The sequence below is a fragment of the Strigops habroptila genome, chromosome 6 (genome assembly GCF_004027225.2).
Source record: "Strigops habroptila isolate Jane chromosome 6, bStrHab1.2.pri, whole genome shotgun sequence".
Lineage (NCBI taxonomy): Eukaryota > Metazoa > Chordata > Aves > Psittaciformes > Psittacidae > Strigops > Strigops habroptila.
The window spans coordinates 62,414,772-62,431,245 of NC_044282.2; positions in this window are offsets into that span (position 1 = coordinate 62,414,772).

Consider the following 16,474-nt stretch of genomic DNA (forward strand, 5'->3'; position numbering starts at 1 on the left):
TGCTGGGAGCCCGGCTCCGCCAAGGAATGATCTCTGCGCTTTGGGAAAGGGCTGGGTTATGGATGAGAAGGATATAAGCAGTGAATGGCATATGGGATCCCTCCTGCATCCCGGGCTGGCATTTGCTGGTCATTGATGGCTGGAAAGATGTGAGGAGCCTCTGTTGCTACCCTGAGACCCTACAAACTCCTACCACCAATGAGCCGAGTGAGATCACCTCTAACTGCTCCCTGGCCACAGTGTGGAAGAAGAACTTCATCCTGGTCACACTACTGCTCCTTTATAAGAGAGAGCAATGAGAGGACAGGCTAGAAAAGAATTGAAGGAGGGTTGCAATATGGGGCAGTGCCACAGCAATGGGATGATGCTGGTTGTTCTTTACCTCCAAGCACATCCCGGTTATCTCTGGTGAAGCAGAGATCCTACCAGCAGAATGTCTTTGACCTCCCAGGAGATACAAGGGAGAGCAGTTAGAAGGGCAATGCCACCCTGCTCCACCATCACCAGGGAGTGCAGAGGAGGCTGCAGCCTCTTCCCCTAAAACCCAGCACTGAAATGCATCATGCTGCTTGTGAAGCTGAGGGGTTTAATCCTGTTTCTCAAATTGTTTTGTTTGTTGGTATGACAGCCTGGGAATTCAGCTCCTTTCCCAGAGTTTTCTCAGCCAAGCCCCTCACCCGGGCAGGCTGTCTCAGGCCCTGGATGACTTTTATAAGGGACCTTCTGGAGGAAAGCACATGGAATGGGTGCCGCCAGGGCTGGAATGGGTGCTTCCAGGGCTGGGAAGGGTCCTAGTGATGGAGAGGTGAAACCTTCTGCGCATGTGAACATCTGAGTGCTGGATGTTCTACAGAGAAGAGGGAAATCCTGGGAGGAAAGGGAGTGCATTGGGCCCTGCAGAACCCTTGCAAAGAAGGAAAGCTCAGGAGGTGGTTTCACAGGGCAGAAGCCCTCTTCTCCCGCTCCACAGCTGCCCAAGGAAGTACCCTGGGGAGGCAGCATGCCCAGGGGATGAGCTGAAATCACCCGTTTTGCAGAGGTGGATCCCAGCCACTGCCCTGGGATCATTGCTTAGGTTCCCTTCTGGGTTTTCCTAAAAGGACTCTTTCCTGAGAGCTGACTATGCCCGGGCTGCCACAGGGTGCAAGGGTCTCTTGGTCTCTGGAGCTGCTCGTGGTGTGAGCAACTTTTGGGAGCAGGAACCTGGGGGGAAACAGGGAGAAACCAATGTCACAGGAGGTATCCTCTGGACACCAGCATCTCCAGCCCTGGAGTCAGTAAGCATCACCTCTTGCAGGCTCAGCCAGTCTTTGGCCATGGTTTGGCCTTTGAGACCACTGCGTCCCCACAGCTGCTAGGACGGATGGAAGGATGGAGCTGGTCTGATGAAATCTTAGTTTTCTCCTTTCTAGACGAGGGCTGTCCCATTGCTGTCTCTGTCTGCACCAGACAGGCCATCCACAGCCTTGCATCCAGCTTTGGAGGCTGTGTCCCAGGACCATGGCCGCAGATCCAACCCCTTCCCGTGTCCAGCTCAGTAATCCAGATGGCTCCTCCATGGGATGTTGTGACCCAGATCACGTCCCTTCTCCCACCCTGGCTATGTGGGAGCTTTGCTGGGAACGCAGCAGGTCCTGGCCACCATGGTTCATGCCATCCGGTGCTGGCATCAGCCCACACCGGGTATTTAACTGTGCACAGTATGAAGGGCAAAGCCCCCATTCATCTCTCTACCAACTAGCCTGAAACTAGGCACTGGTCCATGAGGTTGGCAGTGGTTCATCCTCACTTAGGCAGCCAAGGATTGCACTAAAAAACCCTGGGAAAGAGCAGAGAGAAGGGGAGGGTTGCTTGGCTGGGAAGAGGACTCCACACCTTATGCACAAGGTGGGTAACTCCAGCCAAAAATCAGACACAGGCTCCTGTGGCACCTGGGGCACTTGTGCCATTTGTATTCTGAGCAGTAAGAGGGCAAGAGGCATCACAAGTGAGTCATGGGCATCCAGGGAAACATGGAATTGAAATCTATTATCGACTTGTCCTGCTGCGGCCTGAGGCCGGGAGCCAGAATCTGCCAAGAGGATATGTAAGCATTGGTTTTTTTCCTTTAAAAAAAGGGAGAAAAAATGAAGAAGAGAGGGATTATTCAGAGATGCGGCATGAATCACAGAGTACAACTGGAGGTTGTTTTCCAGGAAGCCAGAGGAGCAAAGCACGAAGTTAAAATGCAAAGCACAATGTCTGGCAAAAATGAGATGAGTTGTGCTCATCTCTGAGGCTTTGCTCTGCGTCTGTGGGCTGCGTAGCTCTGAGCAAGGCCAAGGTGAGCTGGAGGTGGCATGGGCTTAGCAGGGCCTACCTGGGGATGTCTCAAGAAGACCATTCTATGCTTCTATGACCTGTTTCTCAAAGAGTTGTTCTGCTTTTTCTGCTGTCTGGTTTTGAGCACCTGAAGATGAAGGTGGTTGTAGTTTCCCAAAACATCCCACCTGCATCTGAACAGGGAGGTGGAGAACTCAAGAGAGTGTTTTCAGACCAAAAGTAGGTATTTGATGACCCCAGGTTGTGATCCAGATGTCCACGAGTGGGTGCCTAGTGCTGTTCGTGGTGCCCTCAGGCCTCATCTGCTAGCCCAGAAAGCCATGGATATCCCATGGATCTTTTGCCATACCAGCCAGCCCATGGGGATGTCTTGGGCACCCTCCCAGGTCCTGTGAGTACCTCAAGTGGATCTGGCCACCTACGTTTGGGGGACTGATTTGAGTCCATAACATGAGAGGTTATGAGAGGTTATGTTCATGCTTTCCTTCTGCTCAAAAAGCATTTTCAAAGAGCAGCTCATCTTAGTTCATCGAGGCACAACAAGTTTGTCTTATTGAACTTAGGAATTCCTGCTTTTCTCCAGGGACTTGCAATGGGTGGGAGGGTGAGCAGCTTCAGTGGAGATGCTGGGTGTGGAGATTACCATGCTGAGGAGTTGCCAAGCTCAAGGCATGGCCAGCAGGTTTGGACTTTCCCAGGAAATACATTGATGAGGAGCACCAGGCAGTGTGATGGGTGCATTGAGTCCATCCATGTGAGACATCTGCAATCAAACCCAACCCACTGGTGGCATTGAGGAGAGTGGAGTGAGTGGTGGGTCAGGGGGACAGTTCCTTGTATGAGGGCTCTGTCTGCAAGTTTAGTCTGTAGCTGGGTGCTGGTGTGACTGATTGGTGGACCTACATGTCATGCTGAGCAGATCAGGCTGGGTCTTCAGAAGGTAGCATAGCCCGCTGTAACACCACTGGTGGTCACCAGACTGTGGAGGATGGTGGGGTTAGCCCAAGCTATGGCTGCAGAAGGGTGACCAAAGCAACTAGTCAAACCCAGAGTTAATGCCACTCGCCCTTGAGCGAGGAAGGGGCAGGCAGAGGGCAGGAAGCAAGGCTCAGTCCATGCTTGGCTGAACTTTTGTTGGCTTGTGAGCTGCTGTTGGGTCTCAACACATCAGCAGCTCACAGGGCTTGGGATTTGCTTCCAAGGGGGCTATGTGGTGTGTGGAGTAAGAGAGGATGCAAAACCGGGGTCTCCTGTCCCAAGGCAAAACCTTCTGCTTGTCCTGAGCACTCCCTGATGCATCCTTGTTAATCTGTTCTTGAAAATCTCCCTTCATGGACCTTGGGTGGTCCAGACCAGCAGTTTGCTCTTCTTTCTAGAACAATTTTCCTTAACTTTCACCTCCCTTGCTGCATTTTGAGCCTTTTCTGCTGGCTAGCAGGACACTGGATAGTCCCTTCCTATTTGCAGAAGTATCTTTTACATTTGGAAACCAGGTTCAGGTTGCCCTGGCACTCTCTCTTCTCCACACTAAAGCAATTCCCATTCCTCCTGGCTGCTGTTGCAGGTCATGTTTTCTAGACCCCTGCAAAGACACTGGTGAAGTGATGTGGGATCTCAGAGCATCTGCACTGGCCCCAGCAGGGAGTGCAGGAGAATAAAAGACATGGAGAGGACCGAGCTCTCAGCTGTCGCACCAAGAGTTGTTTGAAGCAAGAACAGAAAAGCATCGGGGAGCAGTGAGAGGCATGAAAGCCACAAGCGCCTGATATGACAGCAGAGGAATGAAATCAGAGAAAATCCAATTTCTACTGGAGAGCAAAAATAAACTCTGACAAGCGAGGGGAGGAAGGGAACAGTGTGTTCCCAAAAGCACCACTTCCCCAGGCAATGCGCACAACCCCACCCGACAGGCACGCAGCCCACAGCTCGGGGGTCACGGTCCCCAGAGAGATGATGGGGACCCTGAGCTGTGCCCTGCAGAGCCGGTGCAGGCAGCTCTGCCCTTCCCAGGGCTGTCATCCCAGCCCAGCTCCTCTGTCGGCGCTGTGCACAGTGCCCATGGTTACAAACTCCTCTGAGACCAGCAGAGAGGAGCCCAGAGGGGACAGGGATGGGTTGCGCCAGCGCTAACAAGCCTTGATGGGCTCAGGCTTCAGCCCAGCCTCATGATGGCGGTGAGGACCTCAGTAGGGACCAGGGCAGCTTTTGCACATCAGCCCAAATCAGAGTGTGGCTGCAGGGATGGAGCAGGATGCTGTTTGTCTGAGGAGGGGTGTCCTGGCTGCCTGGCTGAGACCCTTCCAGCCAGTCCTTGGGGGTTCCCCCTTTGCAGAGCTGGTGCAGACGGACATAAGAAGGGCAGAAGGCCGGGTTGGACAGTGCTTGGAGCAACCTGGTCTAGCGGAAGGTGTCCCTGCCCGTGGCAGGGGGTTGGGACTAAAATGATCTTTAAGGTCCTTTCCAACTCAAATCATTCTGTGATTCTATGGTTCTATACTCCGCAGGGCTCAGGAGGCAGCAGCAGTGCAGACAGGGCTGTGTCGACACAAAGCATATGGTGTCCAGACCCCAGCTCAGGAATAATAGGATTATAGCACTGGCAGCATGATGCTTTCCCAGGCAGTGGGAGATGGGGGCACCATTCTCCTGCCCGCCCTCCCTGGGTATTTGATTACCGGCTTTCCTAATCCACATTTTCTTAGCATGCCCACAATGCTTATGCTTTTTTATGTAATTTTGTGTTTTCCTCTCTAATTAACACAAATAACTGCATAAAGGCTGCTCCCACCACATAGTAAACATCCTGTCCATGAGCAGGATGCTCATGGGTTTCTTGCTGCTGGTGACGCAGCCTGGCAGTGCCGTGATCATGCATGGACTCACCTACTGTGAGAGGTGCCCATCTCTCTTGGGAGGGTTTTGGTGCCTGGGGACCAGGGAACCAGCTTTCTTGCAAACAAGCTATTTCCCCCTCAGAGCCTGGAGGTTTCCTCTCCCTTTGTGTTCATCATTGTGGATAAAAGAACCTGTTCTTGCAAGCGATGTATCTCATGGATCCATGTGAGCATCTGCGCTGGGTCCTGGGCAGGGAGAGAGGTTTTTGAGGGGCTTGGGGCTGCAGAAGTGGAAGGGACCAAGCAACAACGACATCTGTGAGAGCTTCATGCTCATTTCCTCTGGCTTCAGGGTCTTGCAGACATATGATGCTTTGAAGAGATTTTATTTCTTAATTATTCCATTTTTTTTCAAAGCAGGTTTGTTTCACAGAAAACCTTGCAGATGAATGTGGAAAAGCCATATCCTGGCTAATCTGCTGAATCTAACTAGCCTTGCCCTATGGAGGCTGCAAGAGACTTGCAGCCTCTTGGGCTTACTCCATCCTCTTCATCCTGGCTCTCCAAACCAGGCTTGGACCCCACAGGCTTCCCCCATGGGCAGGAGACCCCCTCCAAGCTGCAGGTGACTCTGCCCCTAGCACCAGTGGCTGTCCCAGTGGCTTCTTCATCTCTTTCCCAAATTTGCATCCTTGGTCTGCTCCATCATCTGTGTGGCTCTGCCCTATGTGCCTTGCACCGATGCAGCCCTGCCTGCACTGCTGCCTGCTCCTGAGCCCCACAGATTCATAGAATCATAGAACCACAGAATGGTTTGGGTTGGAAGAAATCTTAAAGCTCATCCAGTTCCAACCCCCTGCCATGGTCAGGGACACCTTCCACAAGACCAGGTTGCTCCAAGCCCCGTCCAACCTGGTCTTGAACACTACCAGGGATGGGGCAGCCACAGCTTCTCTGGGCACCCTGTGCCAGGGCCTCACCACCCTCACAGGGAGGAACTTCTTAACAGCTCGTCTAAATCTATTCTCACATTGCAGGCAGCTCCCTTTGCTGTGCATCCAGCAGATGAGAGCTAGTAGGGGTGAGAAGATAGACATGGCACCTTCATCCTCCAGCTGCCCCCAGGACTCCTTCAGAACCACTTCCGGGGCTCAAGCAGCACATTCGAAGGATGGAAGCTGCATCTGGCCAGCCTTGGATGATCAGGTCCAGGCCGCGCTTTGGCTGGCAGAAGAGCATCCCTGCCAGGATGATGCCCAACATTGACTTTGCCAGTCAGATGCTGACCGAAGCCCTGAGCCCTCCACCTCCCTCCTCAGTACAGGCTGGTAATGCTGGTGATGCACCAACGGACTTTAAACTCCAGCTCAATTGCCCTTGCTTTCTTTCTTTATTGTTTCGATGAAAAGGATCCGAAGAATAAACTCCAAACAGCTATTTTAAGGGGAACGGCCTAATGCACAAAAAAGCCCACGTTTCTGCCAAAATGGCATCGCTACTCAGCGGCGTGCTTGACTTCTCCTAAAACTGAGCCCCATGACCAATTTAGGCGAAACTATTTGCCAACAGAGGCAGATACCGCAGGGTTTTCCCAGACCCATCTTCTCGGATAGTCACCATGACAGGACACAGCAGCTCTTGCCTCATGCCCCATGCCCATGGGGCAGAAAGGAGAGGTCTGCGGCCAGGCTGGCGGTTCCACACCCCATCACATCACCCTTGCTGTATCCCGCCTGGATGGATGGGGTAGACGGCAGGTCTGTATGAATTGAGTTGGTGCTTTTTGTGGAGAGGGAGCTGTTTTCTGGCATACAGGGACACCGCACTGGCCCCTCGGTGATGTCCCAGCACCATGCAGATGCAGACTGGGCAGACCCAGGGGTCTGTTCTCCTTCACCCTGAGAGCAAAACAGCTGATGGGAGCCATCAGATATTGATGCTTTCCATTTACGAGGCCCTCAGAGCTGGGTTGTGGTCAGTGGAGGGGAAGGCTGATGCTCTTCATCTCTTCCAGAGTTGTGAAGACAATCGATGACAGCTCTGGGAACAGAAATGGGGACCACTCTGGTGCCCTTGTCACTGTCTCATTGCCTGTGAGCCAGGCATGACATCCATCTTTGCTCTTTCAGATGGCTGGCCACTTTGCCTGGTGAAACTGGTGATCATCTGCACCTCCTTCAACATGTCCCACCTTGCCAGCATGATTTCCAGGCACCTGGGGAGAACCAAAGCCAGCAGCTCCAAGCTGCACAGACCAGGTTTCCTCTGTGTAAGCAGTCAGTTGCTGTGGATGGTGTTTTGTCGGGCTGAAGGACATGGGGAACAGCAGTATCAAGAGCACGTGCTCAGCAGGAGATGCTACGGAATATCAGTACGGGACATTTGTCACAGGCAGAGGGGTTCGTCAGTGTTGTGACATGAGGGCCATGGGCAGGCTTGGCCATTTTCAGGGGGTGGGGTTAAAGTTTACTTTTGTTCGTACTGGGCTTCTTAATCTTTTCCAAGCACCTGCTCAAGGCTGCTGTTAGAGACAGGATCCTGATTTCTTATCTTTAGGGCCTCTGCAGGAGGGGCATGCAGTGAAAGCTTGCATTGCCCCTCAGTCCCAAGGATCTCCCAGGACTCTGCATGAAGGTCCGTGGGCTGGGTGCATACAAGCCCAGCATCTTTGCTGGTGTTGCACAGAAAACAGAAGGTCCTCTTGGATCAGGGTCCTCTCCTAAACATTTTCCAGTGTCCCCTGTCACCATCAACACAGTCCCCAGTGTCCCATCTGGCCCCACGGCATGCAGTGCATGCTCGAATGCATCCAGCTCCAAGCCCCACCATCCCTGGGAGGGACGAGCATGGTGCAGGCACCCTGGGCAATGCCACCACAAGCCTGCAGAGAAAGGCTGCTAAAAATACCCTCCACGCCTCAGAGTGGTGACAGCTAAAGCCTCCTCCCCCTGATTTACAGCATCTCCAGCTGCAGCTTTGGCTCCCTGGGGTGTCGCGGCCACACTGGTCCCTGCGGGATCATGGAGATTGACTTTCAGGGTGACTTTCCCAACAAGAGCAGGACAGCCTGGGCAGCCCTAGGGCTGTTTGATCCAAGGAGCCTGATGAGGAGCCTGTGTGATGTGGCCTCTCCTCTGGGATGTGAGCAGACATCCCACCGTCAGACACAGCCCCGCCACAAGCCATCAGAGAAGCCTGGAGGGAAAACAGGACAGGAAGCTGGTGACAGGAACATGGCAAGCCAGAGCCTGGGCAGGAGCTGCTTTGGAGCCAGATGTCCTCAGAGAATACTGGTTTGGGCTTGGGAGGGAGCAGCGGTTCCCCACAGCCCTGCGCCCCTGTGTGTGCACAACTGGTTGGGAAGCAGCACCCAGAGCCTGAGATTTGGCCTCTTGTAGCCCAGAGCAACTTGACCCTGCATTTTGCAGCAGTGTGAGCCAGGATTTGCACATGAGGATGCTGAAAGCCCTGTCCTGGGGCCAGGAACCATTGTGAGCTGGTGGCCCTGTGGGCAATGCCAAACACTGAGAAGATCCTGGCCAGTCCTCCCCATCCAGTGCTTCCAGCACTGGGATGTGGGGGGCATTTGCAGCTGAAGCCCTGACCCCCTTGGGACATCTATTCCCTTGGGTAGGAGCCCTGCACCACTCAGCACCACCAGTCCTTCCCCAGCCCTGCCTGCAGAGAGGGGGAAGGCCAGGATACCTGTCCACGTGCAACATGGATAGGTCCCTCCATCCAAGGTGGCTCATGCTACCTGGCAGCTTTTAGGGCCCTGTGTTTTGGGGGAGGCACAGTCAGCAAGGGCATCATGGGGGTACAAGGGAGCCCTGACACCCAGGTCCTTTCCTGCCCAAACCCCCCAATACCAAAAATCCAAGGGGAGGAGACTTGGGATCCTCCTCCTGCTCTTCCCCTTTATCCAAAAAGGTGAGAAGCAGCTGCAGGAATCAAATCCACATCTTTAATCCCACCAGCAACATGTTCTATGCCCTCTGCAAAGACCCCAGATCCTGAGAATTTGGGCCCCTGGCAGACCCTTCTGTTACTATCCTGGAACACAACCCTTTTGGCAACCAAGAGCAGTGCAGCAGAGCATCCCTTGCTGCTTGGTGTGCGGGAGGTAGGAGCATGCTGCTTCTCCCTTCCTAAATCCCCCAGTAGCTTCCTGGTGGGAGATCAGGGCCCTCCATTACTGCTGGTCATCTCAAGCAGGGAAAGGGTTGATGCAGGAGAAATGGCCCAGCTCATCCTCACTCACAGAAATGGTAAATTCAACCTGGAATTACCCTATTTGAGTAACTGGGTTCCCCTGCAGGGAGTGGGCAGACTGGAAGATCCCCAGACCGGCAGACATTTGTCAGAGGGCTTCGCCGTGTGGGAGGCGATGCTGTCATCCCCAGCCCGCGCCATCCCGAGTGACTCCATTCACAAATCACCAGTGATGCAAAACAGAGGGAAAAAAAGGAAAAGCATCTGAAATGCAGGAAACACCAGAATCCCGGTTGCCCGGACAACGAGTTTGGGCCCCCTTGTCCTCACACCTGATGACTCAATCCTTAATAACACAGTCGATGATCAGTGTTGCCTGCAGGAGCCCCAGCTCACCCAAGGAGCGGGAGCAATTACAGACAGTGCGTGAGTAGGCACAGCCCATGTCTTGCCTCCTCCGGGCCCGATGATGATGATGTCTCCCCATTTAAGCCCAAGCACAGGCTTTTGTATGACAACCAAAGGGTCATCATGCTGGGATTTGGGACAGCCAGCCCCTGGGGACACCAGGGACACAGGACCGGAGGCTCCGGCTTTTGCAAGGATGCCCAGAGAAGGGCACCCAGTGAGGAACCAGGAGGCAGCAGTTACAAGGCTGCATCACTCAGTCTTGGAGAGGTTTGGTCTTTTTCTCTGGTTTTCAGCACTGCGAGAATGTCACCATCGAGATCTGCTTGTGACTTTTATTTAAAATCCAATCGTGTCATGCTTTTTGGGTTGTTTTTTTTTTGTCTTTTACGCTTGCCATCTGTCAGCATACATTCTCCCCAAACCCTGCTTCCACCGGGGGCTTGGAAGGAGGAATAAAACTGCTGGGCAGGGAATAAATAATTCATTGGGCACAGCTACTGAATGCAGGATCCAAAACCCATGGCGTGGCAGGTATTAAACAGTTCTGCTATGGCACAGAGGCCAAAAAACATTGCTGGCCCTGGCTTCGCCCTCATGCTGGCATGTGCCAGGGCTGGGAGCATGATGTACCTGGTGCCTCTGCTGATGCATTACAGTGTGCCCAGCCTCTTTGTCCTGAAGATCAGGATTCCTGGCATGGAAAAGAAGAGGGAGACTTGGGCTTTAAATAAGAGAAGCTGGCAGGTTTGGGCAGGTGATGGATAGGAGCTTTCAGGGGGGCCAGGAGGGAAACAGAGCTGGTGGCACGGAGGAATCAGACCTCCAGGGACTGCGGTGGCCCAGCCAAGGTGTCCTCAACTGAACTGCTCGGCTGGAGCCATGGCTGAGTCCCCATCTCCTCAGTGGGGACCCAGGGATGGTGTTGGAGGCTCAGGTGGGGCTGGAGGGGAGGAGGTGACACCGCCTCCTGCCCCTGCAAAGCAGGGTGGGTTTGGAGGGGTGGCAATCCTGCCGTAGCATCCCGCTGTGACCTCCAGCAGCAGGGCAGAGACGAGCAGGAACTGGCAGCACTGCAGGCAGGGACAGCACCACAGCCCTGCTCATCCCTGCAGGATCATTGCTCCAGTTCTCCTTCCCCTTTGCAGCGAGAAGCCTGCTATAAAGAGGATGGTCCCAGAAAGGATGCTCTTGTTGAAAGGCTGGTACCCCTTCCATCTGGCATTGCAGGGCAGGGGCAGTCAGGAAGGGCAGCACGGGCTGGAGACAGGCACTACCAGGGAGGATACATGCTCTGAGAGGCAAAACAGGTCACTGCTGTCTCCCACCCTCACTGGAGACAGCACGTAAGAGCTCACAGAGCAGCCAGCTCACTGCGAGCACTCGGTGGTGGATGGTGACTCACCCAGGTGAGGACCACGCCAGGGACTGTGCTTATGATGCTTGCCCAGCTCCAGCTTCCTGCACAGGCAGCTCTGGGCTTCATCCTGTTGCCCTCACACACTCCTCTGCCTCCTCTGTGTCTGCACTGGGACGAGGTCGGGGCTGGCCAAGGACAAACGCTGCATCCCTGCTATATCCCTGTGCAGGAGCAGGGGCTGGGGGTGACACCAGGGGGTTTTCTCCAGCAGTAGAAGATGCTGGGGTCAGATGAGGTAGAGCCCATGGTGGTGAGGTACTGCCTGAATTTCAGAGACACATGGAATTAGACTTCAGTTTAGTGCTGGATGTTGGTGCTGGGGAACTGAATCCTCATCTGAAGGAGGGTGAAACGTGGGGATGGGGGAGCTGGTGCATCCCTGGGCAGCCCCCATCCTGCCCTGTGGCTGAGCCTCATGGCTCACTCCATGGTGAGCCCTGTGGGGCCGGAACAGTGATGCCAGGCAACCTAGCTTCTGGCAGGGATGGCTATAATAGCCAAAATCCAGTTGAGAGAGGCCAGACTCTAGAGTGAGCTGACTCCTGCCTGTGCTATCATACAGAGGAGCAGGAGGAACTGGGGGATGACAGGGATGTTGCAGAACTCCAGCAGCTACATGGCTATGAAAACCTTATTTTTTGCTCAGTCCATGTGATATTTTCCCCTGGGCAGCCCCAAAAGGAAGGGCTGGAGTGCACTGCTGTGCTCAAAGCTTTTGGTTTTATCATCTACACAATCCTGCATGGGGCCTCTTACACAGGGGCTTATCCAGCTGCTGCTGCTTGTCTCACTGGCTGCGGGAGACAAAGAGGGTCACTGCCACCGAAACAGGACACTGATGGCCTGTGAGTGCCCCTGGCCAGGGATGAGCTGGCAGGGTTCCCGCCTGGGAATAAGCACCCCTATAGACAGCCCTGGCACGGGTGCACTCCCCCATGGACACGGGTGCTCCCAGTGTGCTACTCTGGGATTTTCACCAGGGGGCCAGGGTTTGTCCATGTTTGTCCTTTAGGGATAGGAAATGGGGTTTGAGCTGTGTTTTGGTCAAGGAGGAACCAGCGTCCCCAGCATGCAAACCTGGATCTCCATGCGGGCTTCCCGCGCTGATTCAGGGCCAATAAACCTAAGCTGGGTCCCCGCAGAGACACTTGTGTTCTTTGGCCTTGTGCTCTCCTAGCTAAATTAATTATTTTCCCCATTATCTGGGTTATCTTGATCCTATTGCCCCAGGAATGGCAATTTGGCATTGAAAAGCACCTGGCTTTCTGCACTGTGCAAGGAATGATGCTCTTCTGGAAGAGAAAGAGAGACTAGGACAGGACAGGATAGGATAGGGTAGGACAGGACAGGATAGGATAGGATAGGGTAGGACAGGACAGGACAGGACAGGATAGGATAGGGTAGGACAGGACAGGACAGGATAGGATAGGATAGGGTAGGACAGGACAGGACAGGACAGGATAGGACAGGACCGGACAGGACAGGACAGGACAGGATAGGGTAGGTAGGGTAGGATAGGATAGGATAGGATAGCATAGGATAGGATAGGACAGGACAGGACAGGGTAGGTCAGGACAGGACAGGACAGGATAGGATAGGATAGGATAGGATAGGACAGGACCGAACAGGACAGGACAGGATAGGACAGGACCGGACAGGACAGGATAGGGTAGGTGGGGTAGGATAGGACAGGACAGGACAGGATAGGGTAGGATAGGATAGGACAGGACAGGACAGGGTAGGTCAGGACAGGACAGGACAGGATAGGATAGGATAGGATAGGACAGGACCAGACAGGACAGGATAGGGTAGGTAGGGTAGGATAGGATAGGATAGGATAGGATAGGACAGGACAGGACAGGACAGGGTAGGTCAGGACAGGACCGGACAGGACAGGATAGGGTAGGTAGGGTAGGATAGGATAGGATAGGATAGGATAGGATAGGATAGGACAGGACAGGATAGGGTAGAGTAGGATAGGTTAGGGTAGGATAGGACAGGATAGGATAGGATAGGATAGGATAGGACAGGACAGGACAGGACAGGATAGGACAGGACAGGACAGGACAGGATAGGATAGGATAGGATAATATACTATTTCCCAGTGGAGGGGACATACAACGATCATGTAGTTCAACTTCCTGACCAATTCAGGGCTGACCAAAAGTTAAAGCATGTTGTTAAGGGCATTGACCAAATGTCTCTTAAACACTGACAGGCTTGGGGCATCGACCATCTCTCCAGGATGCACCTCTTCCTGTGGACCCTGCTGAGTGCAACCAGCACGTTCAATTTGCAGGTGAGGAGGAGAGTGATCGAAAATCTGGTCAAACAGTACAGAGATGAAAAGAAATTCAGCCCAGTCCTCTGCTCTGAATGCTTTTGCTGCTTGTGCAGCTCATGTGCTGGCTCATCCCTTCCTTGAAGGACTGTTGCCAGCCCCAGGTCTGTTCTGCCTGATAAGCGTTTGTCACCTGATGGAGATGGGGTACCCAGGACTCTGTTTCTAGCCCTCAGGAGTACCTCAGATAAGACATTTTCATCTTTATTAATGCAAGGAAATGGCTGAAGCTTTTGATCCTCATTCAAACAGCAACTTGCATGGCTCCACTGCTGCAAATGAGCTTCAGAACTGTGAACTGGCATTAACCCGGAGTTCCCCTTCACTCCTTCTGCGAATCCTTCTCAGTGAGCCTGGGATAGAAAATGACCTCTTTCCAAACAAGACTGTGGCAAGCACTGGCATTTATCCTTGTAATGCTTAAATTTGTACGTCTGTGTCTGCTCACAGCCGGTCCCCCTGGCTGCGCATTATCTTTCTGACCCTATTTAGTAGGATCGTGCTTCCTCATTTATCATCAAGAGCTGGTGCTGGCTTTGCTGGAGCCCCGGGCTGTGAGAGCAGCTGAGCGGAGCAGTAAGCTGTGTTTCTGCCTGTGCAAGGAGGTTCAGCTGCCCTCGGAGGCTGGGCAATGCCATCCCTCAGCCACAGCAGCTCATCCTACCTCCTAACAACCTCCTAACAACCTCCTAATAACCTCCTCCAGCCAAAGAGCTGGGCTTGTTCAGCCTGGAGAAAAGAAGGCTCCACAGAGACCTTACAGCAGCTTCCAGTGCCTGAAAGGGCTGACAAGCAAGCTGGCGAGGGGCTTTTGACAAAGGCCTGTAGGGACAGGACAAGGGGGAATGGCTTTAACCTGACAGAGGGGAGATCGAGATGAGATCTTAGGCAGAAGCTCTTCCCTGTGAGGGTGCTGAGGCCCTGGCACAGGTTGCCCAGAGAAGCTGTGGCTGCCCCATCCCTGGCAGTGTTCAAGGTCAGGTTGGACGGGGCTTGGAGCAACCTGCTCTAGTGGAAGGCGTCCCTGCCCGTGGCAGGGGGTTGGAACTGAATGAGCTTTAAGGTCTTTTCCAATCCCAGCCGTTTTATGGTTTTATGTTTCTATGTTTCATACTTTCATTCAAGATAGCAGCCTTCCTGAGGGAAACTGAGATATTAATAAATAAATAAATACATAAACAAGCAAGCAAACAAACAAATAAATAAGAATGCCACCCCCCTGCTCATCATCTTATTATCTTAATGGTAACAGCTGGATTATGGGCAAATAACGGTAAGAGAATAACAGTCTTTGCCATCCTTGGTTGATTTCTGCTGTAGGAAAGTCTTGTCCTCCAAGCTCAAAATAGGATTTGGACCACCTTCAACCCTCTCTACTGCTGCCCGGAGCTGTCTGTGAAGCAGAGAAGGTAGGGAGAAGTATCAAGGGCACTCCATGGAGAAAGAATCTTCCAGAGATCTTGACCTCAGAAAGGCCAGCCCAGGAGCTCATCCCATCCCTACACAGTGGGGAGCATGGGTAGAAGATGAAGAGATGGGATGCTGTGCTGCTGGTGTCTCATATAGCACAAAGTTCCTGCATCCCCCTGCTGGTCCCTCCCACAACCCTCTCTGCTTCCTACAGACAGTTTTAAGAATATCCCATTTTTCCTCCTCTGTCTAAGAGCTGTTGAATAAAGCCATGGAGACCAAGGAAAGTGTGAGAAGTGGCCCCGTTTGTCCTGACTGCATCTGAGCATCCCTGGCACCAGGATCAGTCAGGACACAAGGGCTTGGTTTTCAGCATCTGCTAGCAAGCCGAGGGCCAGGAGCTATGTTTGTGTGTGCAGAGGCTTATTAGACCAGCCAGGTGTTTGATGGAAAACAGAGATTGCTGAACAGGACCCCCCCAAATGCAATTAGTGCTTTTAAACAGCAGAGTCCAGCTCAGCAGGATGGCTGCAGCTTCCAACAGCGATGCACTAGCCAGGCCCTGCAAGGCAAGGTTTGGCCGTTTGAATAAACCCTGCATATAATGACACCACAATGTCATTGGGTAAGGTTTTGCAAAGGGTAAGGAAGATTTTAGGTGGCAGCCCAGTGAGCTGGCAGAGTAAAAAGGCAAACGCAGCCTAGGTCTGCTTATGAGCCACTCACAGATGGCAGGAGAGATGGAAAGAGGTAAGCAGCCAAAGTCCAAGTGCCTCAGTTCCCTGGCGTGGCTTTGGAGAGTAATTCATGTCAGTGAAGCGATGCTTTTGCTGAGCATTACAACTGAGGGTCCTACATCTCTGGGTTTGGGTTCCAGGGTAGCCTGAAATGTCACTGTCCCTCCTCTCCCAGCCAGCTGTGTGCAGCTGGAGGAGGCAGGATGGGACCTCAGCAAGTGCTAAGATTGCTGATTGCTTTCCTCCTTCACCACTCTTTAACACAGGCACTTCTAAGCAGACAGGGACAAATAAATCCCCTTTTGGTTCAGGTCTGGGGATGGGGGGGACTGAGGAGCTCTGCCCTGATCCTGTGCTCCTCCTGCCTCCTGAACATCTTTTCCAGCTGCAAAAGGGGGATGAAGATGGGATGTGAGAGCAGGTGGCTGGAGACAGGATGAGGACAGGGTCAACATGTTTGAATGAAAGGGAAATAAGGCATAAAACATTCTTTGGCTGTTTTGCCCTCAACTTTCCACACTGGGTAAAAGACTCTCCAGTCCTTCATTTTTCCATGTTGTGCCTCATGGCAAAGCACATCGCTCCCTTTCTCAGTGACTCTAATTGGCACCTCTGCTTTGTGTCAGGTTCTTGGCTGCTCTCAAGAATGATGAGGAATTGATTTTTCTTTTTCTTTTTTTTTTTTTTTTTGCCTTTGAAGCAATCAAAGGGCTTATTTTTAAACTCTGCTTTCCTCTAAAAAATTTTTTTTCTTCTTGCAGAATCTAAATCTTTGGATAAATAAGATCCT